Source organism: Symphalangus syndactylus, chromosome 1 (genome assembly GCF_028878055.3).
Source record: "Symphalangus syndactylus isolate Jambi chromosome 1, NHGRI_mSymSyn1-v2.1_pri, whole genome shotgun sequence".
Classification (NCBI taxonomy): domain Eukaryota; kingdom Metazoa; phylum Chordata; class Mammalia; order Primates; family Hylobatidae; genus Symphalangus; species Symphalangus syndactylus.
This window is the reverse complement of record NC_072423.2, coordinates 12266859-12293241: the sequence shown is the minus strand read 5'-3', so window position 1 is coordinate 12293241 and position 26383 is coordinate 12266859. Positions and strand designations below refer to the sequence as shown.

General features: G+C 40.8%; 1 protein-coding gene across 3 annotated transcripts in view; it reads left to right on the top strand.

Moving 5' to 3' along the window:
• The first annotated feature begins 2317 nt into the window (after positions 1-2317).
• The window catches only part of ZNF407 (zinc finger protein 407), a 477787-nt gene continuing 453721 nt past the window's right edge, over positions 2318-26383 (top strand). For all 3 annotated transcript variants that reach the window (XM_055296335.2, XM_055296328.2, XM_063634270.1), the window contains exon 1: positions 2318-8597. The gene's annotated coding sequence lies outside the window, so the exon portion shown is untranslated. The remainder of the gene's footprint in view (positions 8598-26383) is intronic.

The following is a 26383-nucleotide window of genomic DNA, read 5'->3' as shown; positions in this document are numbered from 1 at the left end:
AGGTGTAATAAGTATAATTTCTTTTCTTTTTCTTTCTTTCTTTCTTTTTTTTGAGACGGAGTTTCACTCTTGTTGCCCAGGCTGGAGTGCAATGGCGTGATCTCGGTTCACTTCAGCCTCCGCCTCCCAGGTTCAAGCAATTCTCCTGGCTCAGCCTCCCAAGTAGCTGGGATTACAGGCGCCCGCCACAACACCCAGCTAATTTTTTTGTATTTTTAGTAGAGATAGGGTTTTACCATGTTGGCCAGGCTGGTCTCGAACTCCTGACCTCAACTGGAGGTCACCCATCTCGGCCTCCCAAAGTGCTGGAATTACAGGCTTGAGCTACCATGCCTGGCAAGTATAATTTCTTAAGAGTTATGATAAGTAAACGCTTCAGAGCTATTTTAGTTTGGATAGAATTGAAAAAAATGTCATTATGTGGACAAATTTTATTTAAAAACATTATTCTAGTGTAATTCCTTAGGCAGAATGAAAAAAGATGTCAGATAAATTATGCCTTTGACTATAACCGAAAATCTGAAGCTTTAAATCATCTCACCTCCCACACTGAAATTCACCAAAACAGCATTCGAAAAGAACTTAGATTTAAAATTCTAGTGTGGGCGGTTAAGTGTTCATAGCATATTCTTATTGCCATTGTAAGTAGGCATTTGAATGGAATGACAAAAAATGTTAATTTAAAGGAAATGAAACTTTAAATGACACTTAAATTAGTCATCAAAAATGACTAGTCACCAAAAATGACCAATGTTTCCTTCAAATTTTAAATAATTATAACCAAATAAAGGAAGCCATCTATAGTTTATTTAAAATCCCACTTTCAACCCCAGAAGGCAGAGTTCAGGGATACTTTAGCAGGTAAAGTAAAAGTAAGGGGAGGGGGCTCTGAAAAGGAGAGATCAACAGAGAAAAAGCAACAAATTCAGCATACTCTGCCTAAATCACTGGTTGATCTCTGAGCTATGCATGTATGAGGCAGACTCAATTCTTTCAGCGAAGGCTAAAGAACTACATGAGATTTTAGTTGTTCCCATGAAAGGAGAGACAATGGAGTGTGAATACAGCCAAAAGAACTACCTGCTAAAACAAAACAAAGAAACAAAAAACCCTCTAATGCTTGTCATAGGAACATAATAGAATCAGGAATCTCTGCACTGTATTTCTCAAATGTCTAGAATACAACCACAAGATTACTAGATATTTAAGAAATAAGAAAACATGAGTAATAATAAAAATGGGAAAAATTAATGAGAATTAACCCCAAGATACTACAGATACTTGAATCAGCAGACAAAATTTCAAAGTAGCTATTATAACTGTGCTTAAAGACATAAATAAAAATGTATCTGTAATAAATAAGCAAATAGGAAATCTCATCAGAAACAGAAATTATAAGGAAAAAAATAAAATTTGAGAACTTAAAAATATAATATCTGAAATAAATCATGAGATGATTTTAACAGAAGGTTGGAGGTGACAGAAGAAGGAATCAAGGAACATGGGAGATAGATCAATAGAACTTATCAACCTGAAGGTCAGAGAAAAAATAATGGAAAAAGAGGACAGAGGTTTGGTGAGCTGTGTATAATATCAAAAGTTGTGACATATTTAATTGGAAACCAAGAGAAACAGAGTAAAAGAAAATTACTTGGAGAAATAATGGTCCCAAACTTTCCAAATTTGGTGAAAGACATATATTTACAGATTTTTAAAGGTCAGAAAGTGCTGAGCACGAAAAATCTGATGAAAATCAAGTCTAGTCATATCACAAATTATGGAAAACCAAAAATAATGAGAAATTCTTTAAAGCAGACAGCAAAAATGACAAATGACATATAGGGAAACATAAAAGGCAAGCAAAGATCTGAATGGCCTCTGATTGCTTATCAGAAGCAAATGGAGGCCAGAAGACATTTAAATATATCTTTTAATTTAACAAACATCTCTTATAGATGGTAGATGGCTAAGATTTGCCTCTTAATCCATTCTGACAATCTCTTCCTTTTAAATAGAATGTTTGGTCACTAAAATTTAATGTAATTAATAACAGTTGAATTAATGCTTCTCATTTTACTATTCATTTTCTCTATGCTTTATAAATATCAGCTATAAACCCTTTTGGAGGTTATATGTAAAAACTATAGGGGAACAAGACAAAAAATGAGTGCAAAAATATGAGTAAGGTCTGATTATTAGGGGGAAGTATTATAACCTGATTTTGATAATTGCATTGTGGTGGTTCAGAAAAAATATGCATAAAACCATAAAATATGGTAAAATGTGTATAATTATAGAATCTGGGTGAGGGGTATATGGAAGTTCTTTGTCCTTTTAATAAATTTTATGGTAAGTCCAAAATTATATTAAAATAAAAATTATAAAGCAAAAAAAATGAGGCCAGAAATTAAATGCTGTCTAAATTCCAGGTGAGTCTGAGTGATTAACTTGTAAGACAAAAATTAAACAATATTTTTTCTTGCTTTTTTATCCTAATTAGGGAAAACACACCATTGATCATGAATTCAAAAGCTCTTCTGAGATGGTCCAGGTGTCCATTCTTCCTGCTGACAAATGTCTCCTGTAGTATTTTTAGCTTCAGATGGGTGAGAAATGTAGTGAAAGGGAAACCTGAAATTAGTTACCCTAAAGCAGAACTCCCGAGGAAGAGGATCACTTGTGAATGAGAGTATATACCATAAGCTATCATTCACTGCTCTTGGCGTTGGAAGAAAAGATTCTGGTTTAAATTCCTGGCTGAAGAGGCAACATAATATAGCACAGTGGTTCCCAAACTTTCCTCCACGTTGGAATTACCTGGGGACTTTAAAAAGTACTGATGCCAGGGTTCCTCTTTCCCTGCCCGACTTTCTAATTTACTTGCTGTGGGGTATCACCTGGGATTTTTTTTTAAGTTCCTGAGGTGATTCTAATGTGCAGCAAACTCAGAAAGCACTGGTGTAGAGGTGAAAGTGTGTTGAATGGACTTTGGTTCAAATTTGGACTCCAGATTTTACCAGTTGGATAAATCTTGGGCAAAATGCATTATTTCTCAGATCCTTGGTTTCCTTAGCTGTAAAGTAGGAATGGGAACATCTTTATTGCAGAGTCGTTGGCAGCACAATGACAATATATGCAGAACACTTAGCACAGTGCCTAGCACGCAGTAGACACTCAATACATGGTGTTATTTATTTTTGTTATTTTAATTTTCTATTTTTCCATTTATAAATAGATAAATATTCCACAAACAATTTCTTAAAGAGGAATAATTAGAAATCAACTTATGTGTGCTGCTGGGGTGTGTATAATGCAGTTACGAGTTGGGATTCTCTTTGTTCTGAAGTTGAAGTCTCTTGCTAGAAGTGTCCAGGTACAGGAAGACATAGCAGTGAGGACCCAGGTTACCACACGTTCTTGGTATTATTATCTCTCAAATCTCAACAGAGAATGACAGATGTCATATTGTCCTTGCACTTTTTTTTAGTTCATTGATTGAATGTATTAAATTAGGTCATCACATTCATAAAGATGAAATCAATTGTATTTGTTGAGATAACTAAACTATTGGCTTCGTACTGTGGATCCATTTCTCCTTTTCCTTCCTAATTCTTACTTTATTCATGTTTCCTTTCCCACTCAGCCAATTGCCACAGGTAGAGCTGACACCTTCCCAAGATCCAGGTGGTCTCTGAGGCCTACAGGCGATCCCATTCCTGTTTGCAGTGCTTAGCTCAGGGTACACACGTGAGCCACTTCTGGCCATGGGATGTGAAGGCATGCTTGCTGGGGGCTTTTGGGAAGTTCCTTTTCTCTTAAGAGAAAAATCATAAGAAACGGAGTTCTCTCTTTTCTCTCTAGATGTTATCCCTGGAATCACTCTAGCCATCTTACTAGAGCCTGATGTTCAATCGGGCATTGAGAATTGAAGTGCAGAGTGATGAGAAAAATCTAGGTCCTTGATACCAACATTCAACTCCTGAGTCAATAAATTCTGAAGCCTCCTTTATGTCTGGATGACAAATTTGTGAGCTGATACACTTTTTTATTGATTAAAGTAGTGGAGGTTCATTTCTATTATCTGCAGCTAAAAGCCTCCTGGTATAAATGCTTTGTGTTATCCTTTCAGTTATTCTACATTTCACCATCACTTTCAAAGCAGTAATATTATACATTTCTAATTTGCATAACTTACTACAGTTTTCAATTTTTTTTACTCTAGTTAACACAAAGTCCTTGAAGTGAATATCGTCTTTATCATTATTTTATTTTAGTAATAAGAAACTGAGGCTCAGAAAGCTTAGGTAACACAGTAGGAAATGATGAAACTGAAACAAGAAATCATGTCTATTTGATCATTTTTTTCCTGTAAAGACAGTCATTAATGCTCTTCACCAAATGTTTTCATTTCTTCTGACACATGCCAAGATTGCACTTCCCCATCCTTTTGAAGTCACTTGCGGCCATGATAATTGCCCTGGCCCAATGAGATGTGAACAGATAAGACACATTTTACTTCTGGGCCAAAGCTTCAAGAACCAGTGCATATTTTGTTGTCTTCTCTCTAATGCAGATAACAGAAGTCCCATGAGCCTGGGTCCCACAAAGAGACATGGAGTGTTAGCATCCAGCAATGTCGTCATAAATTTGTAGTGGCAATTAACAATACACATTTGTTGTTATAAACTACTAAGTTTTGGTTATAAACCACTAAGCATAACCTAGCCATTGCTGACTGATAAATTCATAAAATGGCTATATCACTTTCTGTGTTAAGTGGCAATAATTTAACTCAGTTCTCTATTAGATACCTCAATTCTAAATATTTTTTTTCTGAGAAATGTACGTAAATTTTATCCAGAAATAGTAAAGTTTTAAAAATGTTATTTCGATAGTTTTTGTGGAACAGGTGGTTTTTGGTTACATGGGGAAGTTCTTCAGTGGTGGGTTCTGAGATTCTGGTGCACTCATCACCCAAGCAGTGCACACTGTACCCAATGTGTAGTCTTATCCTTCACCCCTCGAGTCCCCAAAGTCCACTTCATTATCCAGTGGAAAAATACCACATATACCCAGAAAAAGACTGTGAATATATTGATTGCTTTCTTTTCTCAGACATGATAAAAGCATACATTTTGAACTAATGAAGACTGAAAATCTTTGCTCTGAGTTTTTCTTTTGCAACTTTCTTAAGACTGTAACTGGTATATTTGGCAATAAAACTTCTGTTATCATTTAGGTTGCTTCATGATGCAAGTAAAAGAAAACTGGACTTAAATAAGAAAAGGTTTTTTTTTTTTTTTTTTTTTTTTTTGGTTAACAGGTCTCAAGTGGGGCTGGCTTTGAGCAAGTCTTGATCCCAGGGGTTCCTTGTGTCATTGTAACCACCCAACGGGTTCATCTTGCCCGCTGCCCAGACACAGTGGATTTATCAAGACAAAGGAATTGCAATAAAGAGTTTAATTCACACAGAGCTGGCTAAATAGGAGACCAGAGTTTTATTATTACTTAAAGCAGTCTCCTGAAAATTCAGAGACTGGGATTTTTAAAGGATAATTTGGGGAGTAGGAGACCAGAGAGTGGGGAGAATTGATAGCTCTGGTGTGACATGAAATCATAGGGAGTTGAAACTGCCCTCTTGCACTGAGTCAGTTCTTGGGTGGGGGCTACAGGACTAGATGAGCCAGTTGATCCATCTGAGTGGTGCCAGCTGATCCATGAGTGCGGGGTCTGAAAAACATCTTAAGCACCAATCTTGGGTTTTACAATAGTGATGTTATCCTTAGGAACAATTGGGGAGGTTTAGAATCTTGTGGCCTCTAGCTGCATGACTCCTAAACCGTAATTTCTAATCTTGTGGCTAATTTGTTAGCCCTAAAAAGGCAGTCTAGTCCCCAGGCCAGAAAGGGGTTTTCAGAATGAGCTGTTATCATCTTTGTTTCCAAGTTACACTATAAACTAAGTTCCTCCCAGAGTTAGTTCTGCCTATGCCCAGGAATGAACAAGGACAGCCTGGAGTTTAGAAGCAAGATGGAGTTGGTTAGGTCAGATCTCTTTCACTGTCATAATTTTCTCAGATGTAATTTTTGCAAAGGTGGTTTCATCACTAGGACTCTCTGTCTTCACTAAAAGTCCGTGTTGTCCATGTCAAGCATTATTCATTCAAAAATAAAGAGAGGAAGAAAAAAAAGACTTCCCTTTTTCCATAGAATCAGAAAATTAGTCTTGAATGAGATCCATGGAATCTCTCAGTTGGAAATGAGGTCAAACTGACTTCCTTAAAGTCCTGTCTTAGTAACTCAAAATACTCAACTTAAAATAGAACTGAAACATAAACTTAGATTTTACTTCACTGCTCAGGGGAGGAACATAAATATTAACTAAACCCCCAAGGTAAGAAAGGCAGCAAGATAAATCACGCAAAGATCACAGAATGCCCAATCCATATACAGAATTGTGCTATTGTCACTGTCAAGAAATTTATCACCTTGTCATACAAGACCAACGCTGTTGAAATAGCTATTAAAACACTGTAGGAAGTACTAAATTTTCAAATAAATTTTAAATTTCAAGTGAACTCTTTGAAGGCAGAACCCAGTTTTATCTTTTATATAACAGTCACCCAATAAATGTTGGTTAATGGAATAAAAATAACATTTGCAGCTGGTCACTCGTTGTGAGGAAATTGTTTTCCACATTTTTCTCTAGAATTTTTAATTAACTATTACTATTAAACTGAGTCTACATGATAGATGGAAAAGCTTGACTCTGGAGTTTAAGGTTGAGTTCCACTTTTACTAGCTGTGTGATCTTGGAACAGTTTATTAGTCTTCTAAATTACTGTTCCTTACTGTGGATAAGAGAATTCATGTGGATTACAATCAGAATTAAACCAGATAATGTCTACGAAAAGTTTTCTATGAACTATTTAAAAAGGTAAGGAATTATCACTTGAATGTATTCTGATTTAAACTGAATTGTGTTGGAATTGGCCTTGAGTGATGATTTGGTCTAGAAAGCCTATCTTCAGAACATTACAAAAAAAAAAAAAAATCCAATTACTTAAAATGATTTTTTTGAGATGGAATCTCGCTCTGTCGCCCAGGCTGGAGTGCAGTGGCGCAATCTCGGCTCACTGCAGCCTCTGCCACTGGGTTCAAGCTATTCTCCCGCCTCAGCCTCCAAGTAGCTGGAATTACAGGCTTGCACCACCATGCCCGGCTAATTTTTAAATTTTTAGTAGAGACGGGGTTTCACCATGTTGGCCAGGCTGGTCTCAAAATCCTAGCCTCAAGCAATCCACCGACTCGGCCTCTCAAGGTATTGGGATTACAGGCGTGAGCCACCCCGCCTGGCCAATGATCTTCCTAAATAGAAATCTGATCATATAACTTCCCATTACAGAGTCTAACCCTAACCCTGTGCCTACAACATAGTCAAAACTCTTTAGCAAGGCAGATGACCTCAAGCAGGATTTCACTACGTCTTTGTCACAGCAGCGCTTAACAAGCTGTGATGTATTTATTCGTCTACACAGGTCCTCCCTACTAGATTCTGAGTTTCAGAAGAAAGGCCTCTAACTCGAGGTTCATGAATGGACCTGCACAAGGGGGCGTAGGGGCTGTTAACCACCACATCCTGAAGTCCTGCCTTTTTTTTTTTTCCAAAAAAGCCCGTGTGCTGTGCCGTTAACGTTCACAAAAAAGTCCTTGTCGAACGTTTTAAACAGCCAAGGTGTTTCAGCTTTAATAAAAGCTGAAAGTTTGGCAATACCAAACAGGTCACTAAGCCACATTCCGCTTCTTGGCCTCCTCTTTGGTATCAGAGTTCTGCTGGCGGCTTCCTGTGGCCTCTGAAACAAGGACCTCATTTTGGGAGCCGTTCGATTTTTCTCATCATCTAAAGTAGCATTCTCGCCTTGCACAGCTGAAAGTCATTTCTCCAAATCGGAGCGCCAGAAGCGACAGGAGCCACTCCAGGCCCCGGAGAAGCGACCAGAGGGGCAGCGGGCTGCGTTTGCCAACATAGGCCTCTCGGGTCCCGCGCCGTTCTGGGCCTTCTCCGTGTTTCCGGCGCCGCCCTCGGGGTCCCTTACAGAGGGCGGGAGGCGGGTGGAGAGACGGGGCAGGAAGCAGGCGGGATCGGCCCGGGAAGAACCCGTTCTGGGACCCTCTAGAAATCCCAGACGCCCCTCCCGGGCTGACAGCGCCTGCCTTAGAGCCCGACGCGCTCATCGAATTTAGATTGACTCCTTCGGCTCTCCGTTTTCCTTCTCTAAGGGAAGGGTGGGACTTCCTATTTTATCTCTGAGCGGCTTCCGGCAAAAGCTGATGTGTTAAACACAAGCGAGCACATGGGCCTGCCGGCCACTCGGATAAAAAACAACGAACTCGACCTGGATTTTACTAAACCAGTTCCAAGATTCTGTTTTTCGGCTGTGGCGTCCGGCGCTGCATCCACTACGGAGTCGCCCTGGAAGCCACCGGAAGTCCTTCAACGGAGAAACAGGATGTCCCGCCTCTTCCTCCCAAAGGGAAGACGGTGAGCCGGAGGAGTCAGTCAGAGGGGCGAGCAGGAGCGATTCCGTCGCCAAACAGGTAAGTTATTCTCTGGCCGGGGCGGGGGGTTTGGAGGCGGGGACCGTCCAGCGTCAGCGCGGGGCCTGGGGGCGGTGGCTTGAGGGCTCGAAGCCGGGCGGCTGGGCGCCCAGAGCCCCGTCTGGGCCCTTCGCTCTTTCTCCTCCCCCCTCCCCCCGCCTCCGCCCCTCCCTGTCGCCTTCCTTCCCGACACCCGCCCAGACTCACGCCCGGACACACACCCTCGCTCGTTCGCTCACGCTGCCTCGCCGCCCTCCTCCCCCCGGCCCCCGCTGCCGCCCTGCCCTCTCACCCGCTCGCTCCGCAGGCCGGTCCCGCGGGCAGCCTCGCGCCGCGCCCTTTCGCGAGCGGGGCTCTTGTGGACACCTCGGGGCTGCGGATCTAGCGTCTCCTCGGTTTCCCCTGCCCGGTCCGCCTGTCCGCGTCGAAACAGTCCCCCGTCCTCTCGGGACGCACCCCTGCACCGAAATCGGGCCGTTCTCGCTTGCCCGGGTTGCTCTCAAGTGGAAAACAGATGCTCCCTTAGCTGCACAGCTGCAAGGTTTAGTGTCTGGTTTCCAGCAGGGGCTCCCTGGACCGCCCGCCCACTCTCGTGTCACCCCCAGGTGCCCTGGCTGCGCCGCTGCTACTCGCGCCTTCTTCCGTTAAGCGACGCTGGTGTGGGCGGGCGGAGGGCACACAAGTGCGGTGGCCGAAAGCACCGCGGTGGCAGCGAAGGGTCCTAGCCACTCCCGACTTCAGCCCGCTTTGCGCCACTGCGGGGAGACCCCCGGCTGCCTGACACCGCTGCGGGCAGCAGTGGGTTTCTCAGTAGATGCTCACCTCTTCCCAGCCAGCTAGCACGCTCTGGGTGCGTGGCCTCCCGGAGTTTAAGCTGGTGGAGGCGGGGTGCAGTGGCCGCTGACCTCTGTCGGTTGCGCTGGGTTTTGAGTCGCCATTTATTTCATTGGGGAGTTTTGGAATAGGACACAACATGGACACACATGTAGAATACTTTTATAGATAATTACAGTCTTAATAGTGATTCGAGTTACAGCTTTGCAGCCTATGCCTGGTGACATCCTAGTCGTAGTATGTATCTGTTTTGTGGTGAAGTGCTAGTCCATTTAGAACACTGTAGACAGAGGCCCTAACATATACTCATCAGAACCCTATTAAGAAGAGCTCATATGTCATTTGGCATACTCACTGTACTTCATTTAGTACAGCAATCTTGTGTAGTAGGAATTATTCCCTTTTTACAAACTGAGACTCACTTTGCTATATACAAAATTACTGCTACTGGTACAAGGTAAAGCTCTCTTCTTGCATGACATGTAAGGCAGGTGTGATGATTGCTCATAACACAGTTTCTACTGGTGCGTTTTTTTTAAACTTTGTTTCAGAATAAATTAAGATTTACAGAAAAGTTGCAAACAATAGGACAGTTCTGTTGGTACCTTTTAAGCAGAGCAAAGTGGCTCCACTTCAAAAACACTGGTTCTTGCTTTATGCCAAACATCCTTCTAGGTGTTGGAAATAGTAATATACTTCCCTAGAGGATTTTAAGATCTGATTGAATAGACACATATAAATAAATATAATACCTTTTTCTAGTACTAAAATAGAGATATGGGAACACAGTGGAAGTTATGGCTGATTGACGGTGGGGAGTGGTGAAAGCTTGCAGGATATGTTATTTGAGTTAGATGCCAAGGACTAGTGGGTATTCACCTGGTTGAAGGGATATTTTCCCGAACATTCATTCCAATTAGGTTTGTTTTATTAGAGTAGAACTCGCTAACCTTAATAAAATAGACACTCCTAGTTTGATTTTTCTCTTTCTCATCTCCTTTAAGAAGGCGCTTTGTATCCCAGATAGTGAGAAGAATCCTAGTTTCTAAGTCCATGAATAGGCGAGTAAATTAAGCTGAATATTTCTAATTGGTAGTTGTGACTCTTTCGACTGTAGTTGAGATTGGTTTTTTAGGAATGCACTGTGGTCCTCCACTGAGCATTTTCCTTGCTTTCCAACTATGATTACTAGTGGAATTAAGTAATACATTCAGGAAACATTTATCGCATGCTTGCTTTGTGCCAGCCATTGCACTAGAGTAAAATGATGAATAAGATAGTGGGGAATATAGACAAGCAAATGCGCATTGGCAGTGCATTCTGATGGCATGCACACAGAGTGTCACAGTGCCATTCATGATTCTTGGTTGTCAACATGGCAGTGGACTTGGCTGACTTAAGCAGAAAAGGAATTTATTGGAAGGCTATAGATGGCTTTCAGAATTGATGGGAAGGCTGGGGAACTGGATTCAAAAAGTAGGCAGCAACCAAAAGAGGCTGGCTGGATGGGGCCACAGCCAAGGCAATATCACATAAATAACCTGCCTAGAATTTTGTTGCTGGTAATATTGCCACTGGAGAAACTGCCACCTCTGTTGCTGGACTGTTGACTGTCTTCTACCACTGAAAGATCTCTTATTGCTCCTGTGTCTTTGTGACCTTTTTTGCCAAGCCACTGTAGTTGCCAGGGAGCAGGGAGATGGAGAGAGATGGTCCTTATCTCTCACAAGACCCACACCTCAAAGGAGTCCTACTAAATAGAAGGAAGCTTGGGCTGTGGGTAGCCCTAAAAGCGAAAATGTCCAGCATAACCACTGAACCTGGCAAGCCTAAAGAGCTTAGGGAGGAATACCAAGAGGGAATGACGACCAGAGAATGAACAGGAACTCACTGGGCAAAGAGATAAAGAGCGGTAAGGGAATCCAGTTTCAGATAGAAGACTTCCAAGCGTCAAAAGGTAATATGGAACATTTCAAGAATTAAAAGGTGCTTAGGATGGCTGGATCACGGAGTATGAGAGGAGGTGGCAGCATAGTGACATGTACACACTTTTCCTTATTTTAAACACTTTGATTGCAACTATGGAGACCAGTTGGCATGGTGTAAGGCCAGGGGACGGGGATCTTTCAGAGGCTGTTGCATTTATACTAGGTTAGACATCACAGAAGTCTGAACTAGGATAGTGGCCCAGAGGTAGGGGAAGTGAGTGGATTGTACATGCTTAGTTAGTGGAGTGGATTCGGGGATGGAGTAGGTGAGATGGACGAGTCAAGGTGGACACTGACGTGTCTGCTTCGGGTGATTGGGTGGAGCCTGGTGTTCCCTGTGTGGCGATGGAAGGTGAGCAGGGGCCCCAGTAAGATATTTCAGTGTGGGCTCATTTCTGTGAACACGTTGAGTGGGCAGTTGTATGGATGAGTCTGCAATCCCAGAGGACCACCAGCATCTCACTGCAGCCTCAGTTCCTTCAGTTAGGGGTGTGTGTGTGTGTGTGTGTGTGCGCGTGTGTGTCCTTCTTCACTAGATTATGGCAAGACCGGCTTTCATGTGTATGCATCCCAAGTCTCTTGGCATGATGTCTTACACATAGAAGGGTGTGTTAGTCCATTCTTGCATTGCCTAAAGTGAAGAGATAGCCAAGGCTGGGTAATACACAAAGAAAAGGGGTTTCATTGGCTCACGGTTCTGCAGGCTCTACAGGAAGTGTGGCACTGGCGTCTGCTGGGCTTCTGGTGAAGCCTCAGGAAGCTCTCCATCATGGCAGAAGGCAAAGGGGGAGTCTGCATATCCCATGGCAAGAGCAGGAGTGAGAGAGTGGGGAGGTGCTATGCACTTTTAAACAGCCAGGTCACACGAGAAGTCACTCACCATCTCAGGACAGCACCAAGCCCTTCATGAGGGACACCCCTGCCATAATTCAATCACTGTCCACCAGGCCCTACCTCCAACACTGGGGACTACATTTCAGCCTGAAATTTGGAGGGGATGCACATCCAAACTGTTTCAAGGGGAATCAGCAAATATTGTGGAATTTAATGGAGTATGAGTCGTTTGGAGCAGAAAGGAAGTACAAAACATGTCTCTATACTATATATGCATACATATCTGTATATATAGCTACACCTACATATGTATCTTGCTCGCGTCACTAGTGAGTGATCCACATCTGTGTATTTTTTTGGTAGTAGAAAGGCTTTTTATTCTTTTTTTTAAATTAAATTTTTAAAAAATTTTATTATTATACTTAAGTTTTAGGGTACATGTGCACAACATGCAGGTTTGTTACATATGTATAAATGTGCCATGTTGGTGTGCTGCACCCGAAAGGCTTTTTATTCTTATCAGTATTGTTTTGTGACTAGAACATCTCATTATGGTAATTGTATGGGTAGATCATAATTGTAGTAACTCCCTGCTTGATTATCTTGCAATTCCAACTACCTGGAATAAAACCCAGAAATAGCCTTGCAAGAAGTTGATGACAGTGTAGGAGTGTAAGGAATTACAGCCTCCCTAAATAAAGTAAAATGTAGAACTTCTAGAATTGAGCACTGAAAGGAGAACCTTTTGTGGGAGAAGGTGGAGAGAGATGATGGTTTCCAACGTTGTCTTCTTTAAGTGTCATTTTTCCTTTAGAGGATTATTGCTGTTATTCATACAGTAGTTTCCAGATATAATAATCCTGGTTTAACAGTTTGGTTCTCGAGTATAGCTGAGAAAACTGGACGTTTTCAAAGTATTAAGTACTTAGGGACAGTAAAAGGCAAATAAACGTAGAATTCAATGGTGGTAACAATAATAATGTTTTTGAGCTCTTTATATAAACACTGTGCCAGGTGCCTCTGTACATAATCTCATTTAACCCGCCTACATCTTTTGAGGTATATACTACATTTTATTGATTTATGGGACACTGAAATTTAGGATAAATAGCTTGTGCAAGGCGACACAGCTATTAAATGGTAGAGCCAGGATTTGAACCAAGATGGTCTGACTTCCGAACCCCTATTTTTAGTCACTAAGTTATATTACCGTCTGCAGTATTTTAGCATTGATTCATTCAACATTCTTTTTAGCTCCTCTTATGTCCAGTGTAGTCTGTGAGTTAGTAGAGATCCAGGAAACGGTAGGATAAACACATTGCCCTGGTCCTGCTGGGAAACACACATCCTGCGCTGTGTCGTGCAGCCCAGGATGCGGTAGGCTGAGTGTGTGAGGGGAGTTGGGGGCAGGGAGGATGCCTCAGGGGGACTCCTGCACTGACCGCAGAGCATGCCCAGGTGTGTGGGGACAGGGCATTCAGGAGAGAGCTGAGGCTCCCAGGCAGCCCGGCAGATCATCGGGCAGTATAGCATTTGGAAGCAGGGGCCAAACTGCGAAGGGTCTTGAAGGCTGAGGTAATACTTGAAGAGTTTATTGTATGGGCATTGGGGAGCCAATAATAGGTTCATGCATTTGTTCATGTCTTAGCATTTATTTAAAGAAAGTTTTGAGTCCTGCAGCACTCACTGTGCTGCACAGATGCTATGAGAGTTGATGAGAAGGAATCTTGCTTTAATTTGGAAGAAGGTTTAGGGAGACTTCTCAGAGGAAAGGAAGTCCCCCCTGCCCTTCAGTTATTTATTTAGTTGTTTACAATTGAAAAACCAATGCATGCACACATGAAAAATTGCAAATAGTACAGTGATGCCTCAGACTCTGGGGCTGCTCTCCAGAGACAATCACTATTAACAGTTTCTTGAGTTTGAAAGTGCCCATTCTTTTAATGTGAGCAAGGCAAATGACAATAGTATCTTCTCTCTATGAAGCAGTTCTGACAGTAAAGCCCAACCATGTAAGGCAGGCCAGGTAATCAGTACCTGAAAGGCACCTTTCATAAATTCTGTACTGAGGAAGTAGCTTAGGCTTGGGTCTCCTAGAACCTCAGTCTGTTGGTGAGACACCATAGATGCCTGTGAAACAGTAGATCCATTCCGTATCTTTCTTTATTCTTAAGCATTTTTGTTTTTTTGGTAGTTGTTGGTTTTTATTTTAACATTCAAGCACTGGAGAGAATAAGTGTCCCCTGATTTCAGGCACTTTTCCATAGGTAACCACTGTTAAGTAATTTCAGACTTAACAGGATGTCTTGGTGAGCTTCCAGTGTTACCTCATCTATGTAATATTTTGTATTATGCATATATTAGCTAATTTAAACATTATCTTATTAGTGGACATTAAGGATTTCTGGCTTGGGTGATTTGATGGGTTGTAAAGCTATTTACTGCCATAAAGAACAAAGGAAAAAGGAGTAAGTTTGTGGGGGAAGCTGATGAGCGCATGTAACATCCAAATGGACTTAGAGGTCTGATACCTACAAAGCTGTTGGCTAGAGATAAAAATTTAGGTGTCATGGTTAATGGATGGGAATGAAAATCATGGAAGTTCACTTGGTCACTAAGGAAGAGGTGGATGCAGAGATAAAGAGAGGCCACCTCCTCACAAAGTACACGGTTTGATTCCATTGTGGCTCCTTTGCTTCCTGGGATTCAGGGAATTCCATGAAGTTCTTTAAATGGGTCCTTGCGTAGTTTTTCTCCTTGTTACCTCTTGGTTTGCATCCTTGTGGCAAGTTCCCTTCTCCCTATCCCAGAAGCTTCCTCATATGCCTTTTGATCCTTTGCTTGTCTGCTATGTCCACCAGGAGTCTTAGGTTTAACTCACACTTCCAAGACCTCCATAGACCACACTTGAACAGTCTGTGAAGAAGGGGAAGAATGAGAGCCACAGCTTGCCAGCCCAAAGTGACAGATCTTCTCTCAGGGGTGGTCCTTGCAGTTGTCTACACAGCTGTCCAGACACTGTCTTTCCAGGTGGCTGCTCCAGTGCAGGGACATGAGAGCCACATTATGGATGTAGACACAACCTTATCTTTGAAATCTCATGCCCCATAGGGAGCAAGTGTTTTTGAACATTCCATAGGCATAGCTTCTAGGATCCTTGGCAGAGGATAATAAATAAACATAGAATTCAATGGAAGTAACGATAATAATATTTTTGAGTTCTTTATATAAACACTGCCAGATGTCTCTGTACGTATATCATTTAATCCCCCCAAATCTTTGAGGTATATACTACATTTTATTCGTTTATGGGACACTCACCATTTACAAGAGTCCTTGCATCCCAAGGGCACCCGAAGCATGGTGTCCCCATCAGATCTTTATAGTTCATGTGTAGTTCCTCAAAGTCTAGGTGCAGTTTACCAGTTGGGCCATTCTTACAGTAAGCAGTTTCGCTTAGTGGCATAGTTGACATTCTTACCCTTATTAGGTTACCGGAGGGAACAGAGCCAGATGGTTTAACTAACAGTCTAATTTTCATGTTTCAGGGAAAGGGTTTTGTTAACCTTTTCACTCACCGTTTGCCACACCAAGAAAGAAATGGAGTGCATTCTCTTGATATTTGGGGTCTGCTTTCCCAGGGCCATTTCTAGGGTAAGAGACATTCCGGCAGTGACTTCAGTCTTGAAGAGCACCTCCTTCACCCCCAGCTACTTAGTGAGGTCTCCAGTCCATTTCCTAATCTTATAAGGACTGGGAAGCATGGGCCTTGGATCTGCTGTCTGCAGCTCCTAGCTGTGTGACTTCAGGTAAGTCTCTTCATCTCTCTGAGCCTCGGTAACTTCACTGTGAAATGCGTATTATCTTCTGGCTTTTGTGTGAGTGCTGATTGGTCGAATGTGGGTAAGTCTTCATCCAGGAGCTGACAAAGCCAGCCCTCACTCTATTATAACTGTTATCCAACAGCAGTCAGAACAGTACTGCCCATGCCATCAATTAAGCACATAGCGTAATACGGAGTTTGAAAAAAATAAAAAATTAAAATCCATAGGAAGTTTGTTTCCTCATACGTAACAGTAAAGGTTTTCTGCTCAGCACAGCAGTTGTTACCCTGAATCATCAAGAAAACATGAAATTATATTCTATATACATGTTAAGAAAGTAGGGAATTATATAACTTTTTATAGGATTTCTATGAAAACAACTTTTTTTAAACTTAAAAAATAAACTTTATTATGAACCCAATAAGATATAATTGTGGGACACACATTGGTGTACTAGAAAGGTATGTCATTAACCAGCCAAACCAGCAAAAACCCAGCCCGCGTCTATGTATGTTACTGTTGGACTAGTGTGACAAGCAAGGAAATTCTAGTTCCTGGACCATGGGTGGAGACTGCGGTCCTTGGGTTCTAACATCAGAGCTTTTCCTGACTTCCTAAGCCCGATGAAGTTACCTGCAGAATAGTATGTTTCTGTGAACTTTTGGAGAGGAAAGAGGCCATGGTTTCACGCCAAAGCGCTGTAACCCTTCAGATTGTCAGGGATCACTGGCGGCCGGCCTGGGCCTGGGCCTGGGCCTGATATGGACATGAGGAGCTTTTCCAGAAAATAAATGGAGAGCAGTTTAAGGAAACAGATGAAAAACTTCTGGGAGATCATTTTTGTATTTAATAGCTAAATGGTGATCTTAAAAATGAAATTTGGAAATCTGCTATGTGAAAAAAAATGCAGTAATTGATTTGTAAGGAGTTTCAGGTTGAACCTTATCATGTGTGTAATGCTGAATTCTATCTGGAAAGGTGCTTTTTAGAACTATTATGAAGAAAACCTGAAAAGAACCAGTTTCTTATGACATAATGGAGATACCTAGATTTATATATTTTTTAAAAAATATATTTTAAATATATTTTGAGTAGATATGGGGTCTTGCCCAGGCTGATCTCGAGCTCCTAGACTCAAGCAATGTCTCCTGCCTCAACCTCCCAAAGTGCTGGGATTACAAGTGTGAGCCACTGCACCCGGCCTAGATCTAAACATGTAAAAATTCTTTGATTTTCATACTTGTTTTATTTCTTGTGATCTCATCACACATGTTCTTTATGTGACGAGAGAGAGCACAGTCCTGAACTGTGGTGGGGTTTATTATGTCAGCACACCTGAGGAGACATTTGAGTGTCAGTTTTCTTGGAATTTTTGGAATTATTTCAAAGTAAACTTGATATAGAATTAAATAGGAGAAATGGTTAGAGTTTAGATGGTGTTAGCTAAAGCAAAGTAAATGCAATTTTATTTAAAATAGAAGAAATAATTTTAGATATATCAGGTGTAATTCAGAGACTAGTTGATGACAAAATTTTACTTATTTCACTTTGATGAAGGAGAGAAACATCTGGTGAAATACCAGTGGTGGTCTTTTCAATTTCAGGCCTTAGAGGAATGACCGCTAGAGGGAATAAGGATTGTGGCAACCCTATTCTGACTCCTCATCGTCTACTAGGAAAGCTGTGTCCTACAGGAGGCAGGTGATTAGTCAGTCTCAGAGATTAGTTGTAGAACAAGGAATAGAAGTCAGGCCTCTGGATTTATGGCTGGTCTTTTTGCTCCTCCATGGGTGGTTCTCAGTCCTAATGTCTATCAGAGTCACCCAGAGGGTTTGGGCATCAACCAGAAACTGGTTCAGCAGGCCAGGGCTGGGGCTGAAGAATCTGCATTTCTGACAAGTTCCGGGGTGACTTTGCAGCTGCCAGTCCTGAGACCACGATTCTCCAGCCTCAGCATCACCTGATGTGGCTTTGATCTCTCAGGCCGCTTGTAAGAGGAGGTTAAGTAAACCTTCCCAGGTTTATACCAGACTAACCTTTTCCCTAGTACTCAGATAATCTAGTTCTTTAATTTTATGTTAGAAAAAAGAAATGCACATAGTGATTAGATGAGGAAAAAAAAAGAAATGGAGTATTTCTCACAGAGTCACTGTGGCATTTTCAGTAGTAAATTTGGAGCTAATTCTGTTTGTCAGGACCACTGGCCATTGACGGGGCTGAGTTTGCGCTGTGAGGCCCAGTCTTAGCGACATTTTCTGTGAAAGGGTGTCCAGATTGATTGCTAGAGTGTATAGGAGTGAAAAATTAGTTCTGGTTTTGTCACTCTGTACTTTTCTCTATTATTTTGTATACTTAAATATCCCTTCTTATATATGAAAATCTCATCAGGCCCTAGCACACTTACATGCCCATAGTAGATGACAAATAAATGAGTTGAAATGGATTAAAAGAGTAAAGGGGAAATAAGGCAGGTCATTTATTGGAGAGACTTCAGTGCCCTAGAGTGTTACTCTGTTCTCTAGAGGATCCCAATCACAGGCTCTTCTTGAACAATTGTAATTTATTTATTCCAGCTTAATCCTTATTTGTAGTTAATTGAACATTTTTAGCACAAAAGTTAGAGATAGCATATTTTTATGTTAGAGTCAATGAATAATCCCTCCCTTTTGTCTTTTTATCTTTCATCTGAAATGACTTTTTGAAACTTTCTACTTTGAAATAATTTTAGAAAAAAAATTGCAAAAATAGTCTAGAAAGTTCCTATGTATATACCTTTTGGCCAGCATCCCCTGTTGTTCTCATGTATCGATAATACAATCATTGAAACCAGGCAATTGGTAACAGTTAATCTAAAACATTTATTTAAATTTAACCAATGGTTCCATTGATATCCTTTTTTTCTGGTCCAGGATCCAACCCAGTATCCCACATTGTATTTTGTTGTGTCTCCTTGGTCTCTCTAGTCTGTGATAGTGATAGTTCTTTTAGATTTTTTTTTTTTTTTTTTTGGAAACAGAGTCTTGCTCTGTGTCACTCAGGCTGGAGTGCAGTGGCTCATCTCGGCTCACTGCAATTTCCGCCTCCTGGTTCAAGCGATTCTTCTGCCTCAGCCTCCTGAGTTGCTGGGATTACAGGAGTGCACCACCACATCCGGCTAATTTTTGTGTTTTTGGTAGATACGTGGTTTCTCCATGTTGGCCAGGCGGGTCTCGAACTCTTAACCTCAAGTGATCTGCCTGCTTTGGCCTCTCAAAGTGCTGGGATTACAGGTATAAGCCACCATGCCTGGCCAGTTCTTTTAGATTGCTTTGTCTTTCATGACTTTGATACTTTTGAAGAATACTGGCCAGTTATTTTATAGAATGTGCCTCAGTTTGGATTTGTCTGATGCTCTTTCTTGTTAAATTGAGGTTTGGGCATTTTTGGTGGGAATAGCACAGGGGTGAAGTTATGTCCTTCTCAGTGCATCATATGGGGAGGTATGTGATATAGATATGTCTTCTCCTGGTGAACGTGAACTTTGATCTCTTGGTTGAGGTGATGATGTGTCATTTTTTGTACTGTGAAGTTAAACATTTTTTTCTTTGTAATTAATGACTCATTTTTTTTTTTGATTTTGGTGCAAAAAGCTTGAAACAAATGAGCATAATATCAGAATGTTTTGAGTTTGACTTTAACTGTGAGATATTTCGTATCTTGAGAAGGTTTGTTATTGTTTGTTAGAACCAAACATAGCAGGGGAGAGGTAAAGGTTTAGGCTGTTGGAAGTACGTGCATTTGCTGATCTCTGTCAATCAATCGGTATTGAATTGGCAGCCGAGGAAGCTGTCCAGTTCTTTTGCTGTGGTTCTGCGCTCTGTCTCACATTTGTCTTCCAGTGAATGACTTTCCCTATCTGTGCAGGGGGGATACATTCTTGAGAAATGCCTCACTAGGTGATTTCATTGTTGTGTGAACATCACAAAGTATACAAACCTAGACGGTGCAGCCTACTACACACCTGGGCTATATGGTGTGGCCTACCACTCCTAGGCAACAAACCCATACAGCATGTTACTGTACTGAATGCTGTAGGCAATTGTAACTCAATAGTAAGTATTTTGTGTATCTAAATCTATCCAAACATAGAAAAGGTGCAGTAAAAATGTGGTATAAAAGATAAAAAAATGGTATACTTGTTTAGAGCACTTACCATGATGGAGCTTGTGGGACTGGAAGTTGCTCTGGGTGAGTCAGTGAGTGAGTGGTGAGTGAATGCGAAGGCCTAGGAGATGACACTTTTATATAACTGGCAGTGTAGTAGGTTTGCTTACACCAGCATCACCACAAACATGTGAGAAATGTGTTGTACTAAGACATTACAACAGCTAAATGATGTCACTAGGCAATAGGAATGTTTCAGCTCCATTGTAATGATACGGAACCATCATCATGTATGTGGTCCATTGTTGACCAAAACATCCTTAGGTAGTGCATGACTAGTGTTTCAGTTCATCAGAGGGTAGTCACCCTAAGTATCCTGTAGCTGATCCATTTGGTGGTTCCTAGAGCTGGGTAGGTATGTTTTATTTGTAGATCATGTGGATGACATTGCTGTATATATTATGTATGCTATATATAATATAAATTGTCTCTATTCTCAAAACACATATGGCTTTATTGTCCTAACCAGAGCACATTGGAAGAAACATATTGGATGTATCCTTCACAGGCTTGTAAGCCTCTTGGAGGCAGGGAATAAGTCTCTTTTTGTTTTCCAGTGACTTGCTTGGGACCTGCAACACATAAGGCACTCATAAATATTTGATGAATAAATGAATACTATATGTGCATTTTGTTAGCTGCTTTTGCAAGTTACCAGAATTTTATGAAATCTTTTCACATGAATGTGGAGCTGTGTAATATAACAGCATTCAAGTAGATGGATTGCCACATTAGCTTTATTTTTAACCATTCCCCGTTGTTGGATAGTAGGTTGTTTCCAGTTTTTCTCTACAGTTCATGGTGAACATCCTGAAACCCACATTTCCCCTCTCCCTCTCACTCTCTCTTTCTTGTGCGTGCATGCACGCAAGCAGCTTACCCTCCAGATAGGTAATTACCCATTTAGGTAATTACCCATTTAGGTAATTACCATTTGAGGACGTTCGTTTTCCTGTACTTTCCCAATGCTTAACTCTTTAGTTTTTTAGAATAAGACTTAAATATTTGGGGACTTTTTTTTTGTTTTATTTTGTTGGGATGTCTCGTTCTTGTCCCCCAGGCTTGAGTGCAATGGCTCGATCTCAGCTCACTGCAACCTCCACCTCCCCAGCCCAAACAATTCTCCTGCCTCTGCCTCCCAAGCAGCTGGGATTAAGGCGCCCGCCACCACACCCGGCTAATTTCTGCTTTTTTTTTTCAGTAGAGATGGGGGTTTCACCATGTTGGCCAGGCTGGTCTCGAACCCCTGACCTCAGGTGATCCGCCCGCCTTGGCCTCCCAAAGTGCTGATATTACAGGTGTGAGTCACCACGCCCGGCCTATTTTGGGACATTTTTCAGGTTTCTTCCTGGGGTGTAGTGAGTGGGGATCATAGTCTCACTACAGTTTGCAAATAACCTTCCAGATGTTCATGTGAAATTTTCCAATTTTTTGTCTCAGAGAGCAGAATAAACCTCAATGAAGTAATGGTTAACACCTAATGAATATTCCATCACTTTTTATATCCTCTCTAAAGTTACATGTGGTCCTTACCAAACAGGAAACTTCCTGAGGGTGGGGTATGTTTTTAATTCACATTACTCTCAAAAATCAACTGCAGGTCAATTAAAGGCTTAAATATAGAAGGTAAAACTATGAAACTTTCAGAAGGCAATCCAGGGCAGTAGTTTTATGACTCTAGTATAGGAAAGGGGTATCACAGAGGGTGCAGACCATAAAGGAAAAGATCAATATGTTTGACAACATTAATATTGATATAGCTTTTGTTTATTAAGAAAAACCATCAAGAAAGTGAACAGACAGGTCGTAGGGAGAATAGACATATTCAGCACATATTAGTAATAAAAGATTAGTATCCAGCAGGGTGACTACAAATCAGTAAGAACAACCGAAAAGGGGACAAATGACCTAAGTAGGCATTTCACAGAAGAGGAAACTTGAATGCAAAAATACTCAACTTCATTAGTAATTAGGGAAGTGCAAATTAGGACCAAAATGGTGTATAGTTTCTTACACATTAGGTTGGCAACAATGTAAAAAGTCTGACAATATTGATGGGAGGACAGGAAACAACTGGAATGCTTATATACAGCTGGTGGAAGTGATAGGCTGCTTTTGAGAGTATCTAGTAAAGTTGAGATACATGTATCCTTTGACCTGGTAATTCCACTCAGTCTTTATCTTGGAGCAGTGGTTTCTGAATTGTTTCACAGCATCATTTGGGAACTTGTTTGAAATGCAGATTTGGGGGCTCTGCTGTGGACCTACTGAATCAGCAACTTCAAGGATGGGCCAGGTTTCTGACTCTCAAGCCCTGTAGGGAATGTGATGCTAAAATGTGAAAACTATTACCCTAGAGAAACTCATGCACATGAGTGCCTGGAGACATGTGCAAGGATGCTTACAGTCACACTCTTTGTAAGAGGAAAGACTGGGAGCAATGTCCATCAGAGGAGAACAGATGCCTGCATTGTATCATATTCTCATAGTGAAGTCCTGTACAGTAGTGAGATTGAGTGAATGTTAGCCGCATTCATCACCAAGGATAATACGCAGCTGGAATATAATCTCAAGGGGAAAAAAAGCTACTTGTAGAAGAATGCACAGTTTTTTCCCTTTTTATAAAGTTTAGAAACATGCAAAAACAAAATTGTAGATTGTTAGAAATATGGATATGATAAAGTAATAAAAGTAGGTAAATGATATGTGCAAGACTCAAGTAGGTGGATAACTGTATAAGAAGGAAGGCGATAGGAACACAGAGGGACAAATGATCAGAGATAATTTGTTTTTCTTAAACTATTATCTGCACTCAGGATTTTGTTATATTTTGCATAACACCTTTACACATATTAAAAGTTTTTTATATATACCAAATATCTCAAAAACAAACATTTATGATTTTTTATTTTGCATACTCTATCTACGTAGGGACTTTTCTGTTTGTATGAAAAAGATTTGATGGAGATGAAGAGATAGGTTCTTGGAGGAATGTGATAGAACTTAACTCTTCAGTTGACCTCCTGTAAAGACTTTCAGGTGTAGAGATACGAAAAAGAAGACTGGATTCGATGATAATTGTTAATACTTACTGAGCACCTACTGTGTGCCAGGCACTGATATGAACACGTGACATACCGAGTTTATATGCCGTTAAATAAATGAAGATTGCATCTTGCAGTGACTCTGTGGGGTAGGCGTTATTAATAAGTGTTATCCTTGCTTTGCGGAAGAGGCACCTTGCCCATGGGCACAGAGAGATCAGGCACAGAAGGGAGTCTGACTCTGAATCACTGCCATGCAGGGTCAGAGGAGGAAGACAAGCATAGGCAAAAATAGCATGTCTGAGAGAGCCAGAGGGAAGAAAACAAAAATCAAGGCAGAAATGGGAGTGTGGAAGAAGACTGGTAAAGGTTTATTTACTTCCTTTTTTAAAAAGCTTAGTAAGTTTTTTTTAAACTAGCATACATAACTGCGTCATTCTAGGAGATTGCTAGTCCTTAAAGTATAAGAAGTAATTAATCACATTTTGATTTTAGTTCTTGAATATTGAGTCTAAGTGACTTCTAAGGAGTACATCTTTCCGTTCATTAGAAAGTAGTAGTATCCTCCCACAAGATTCTGGAAATCATACTTCTTTGCTTAGGCAATTTCTTGCTAAAAAGTGGGGGCACATTTGGGGAATCAACGTTTGCCTATTTTTTCTAACGTTTATAACTTTGTTTTCTTTTGTCATATTTATCTTATGGGACTTTTTCTTAAATCAGTGTTGCTTCTACGATAAACCTTATCTTAAACCATTATATTATAGTCACTCCTTGAAATTAACATGTATAGGAAAAATTAAAAGATGACTCTAGAAGTCAAGTTACCTGTCCTGTGGAGCCAAACAGCACTACTATTTTTCTTTGATATTGAGTGCTGAAATTGTCAAAACCATGAGAACTGTCAAGCATTTGTAGTTATATAATGTCATACTTTCTAGTAGAATTGGCACCTCACTAAGAAGTTGACAGCCCATGAGACTCCTTCTGTGGCAAGGATGCCTGCATTTCAGACACGTGTAGTACTTGGAGATCCCTTATGGGGAAATATAGAACATAGGTTTCTCAAACAGATTTGAGGCACTTTAGCTCTTGTAGTTTCAGTTACATTTTGCTAAATTTAGCAAATCCAAATTTTAATTCTGAGTGCTTTTTGGTGTGCTTGATGTTCATACTTCTGTTTAATTTTCCCTTTTATGCTGTGCTTTTTTCCCCTATTAAACAAATCCACATAGTTGTTTTAAAGAAAAATAAATAATGTAATAAGAAGCCTAATAGGGAAAAGAATTGTTTAACATAGTTTGAGTAATGTCAGTCTAATCATCAAATGTAACCAAAGCCCAGCATGCTTTACAGTTATTGAATATAATGGCAACTTTGTGTTTTAAACCTAGAACAAACAACAGACTTTTTCTTTGGAAGTGTGTAATTCACTTGTGATTTCTGCTGGTCATGAATTATGGATCAGAATTTGATATATGATTATTGGATCAATTATTATAAAATTAGGAATAGCAGTTATAGGAGTGTATGTTAATTTAAAATATAATTTTAAAACCATTATAATTCAATGGTTACTACTAAGGTAGTAATGTACTTTTAAAAATAGCTTAGAAAGAAAAGTAAGTAGAAATTACAGTTTCCAAAAAGGGGATCAAATAATTTTTATTAAGAATCTTCAGGGTACAAAATCTGATTTTCAATATGGGTGGTGGTTTACTGTATTTCACTGTAACACCCTAGGATTTCGAGGTGGTAGGTCAGAGCTATGTTTTCTAAAAGTGGCATTCAGAATAATTTTATGTGGCAAATTATGATGGAGGTCAATGTGTTTGGAGTCCCTGTGTGATAGCCATATTATGTACAGTACATGTATGCTTTTTCCTGATTCACTTATCACTTCCCACGCTCGCCTTTTCTTCACCTCAGCACTGTGTCTGGTAAATATGCATTCAGTGGATATTCGTTTTTTTTGAAGAGTTAGGAGAGATTTTCTTCCAGTGGTTCCCAAATCTGGCTCATCAGAATCGTCCAGGGAACTCTTTAAAAGTACAGATTTTTTGTCCCTATCCCAAACTTTCTTAATCAGAATCTTTCATGAGTAAGACCTAAAGATTTCATATTTTTGATGATGAGCTGGATTTATAAATGGTATTGTCTGTAATTCTCTTGTTTTACAAATGTGTAAGTAATAGCACTAGGGATGCTTTTCCAGTTGCATTTCTGAGAAAAAGGTTTCCATAAGTCTTGTAAAGGCTAAAAGCCTTCATGAATGGCAGAGTGACAAGCAACATGATCATTTTTGGAATGATGTTGGCAGAGATGGCTAGCTATCCACCCACTTCATTTGTTCCCTTTGCACAATTCCAGGTTATGTTTTGCAGACTCCCTTGCAGCTAAGCATATATGAGTGGAAGTGATAGATGCCACGTAAGCATCAAGGCTTTTAAGAAGCCATGAGCCAGCTGCCTCTTCCATGCTTACTTTCTTCTGTCAGCTGGATGCAGGGAATGAGAAAGCTCAAAGACAGCTTCAAGGTGGAAGGAGCCAGGATCTCTAAATCACAGCCTGGAGCAGAATGTTTGCTGACCAGGAATACCTGCCTTTTCAAGAATGAGTTTTACCACACGCCAGGCGCGGTGGCTCACGCCTGTAATCCCAGCACTTTGGGAGGCCGAGGTGGGCAGATCATGAGGTCAAGAGATCGAGACCACCCTGGCCAACATGGTGAAACCCCATCTCTACTAAAAATACAAAAATTAGCTGCGTGTGATGGCACACGCCTGTAGTCCCAGCTACTCGGGAGGCTGAGACAGGAGAATTGCTTGAACCTGGGAGGCAGAGGTTGCAGTGAGCCGAGATCACGCCACTGCACTCCAGCCTGGTGACAAAGTGAGACTCCGTCTTAAAAAAACTTTTATCATGTTTGAGCTGTTTTAAAGTTAACATATTATATTGGTTGTAAGTGAGGGCATTAAATTCTTGTTGGGTTGGTTCTAGCCACTGTATCCAAATCTAAAAGGAATGGCAGATTATGGATTTGAAGAAAATTTACATTC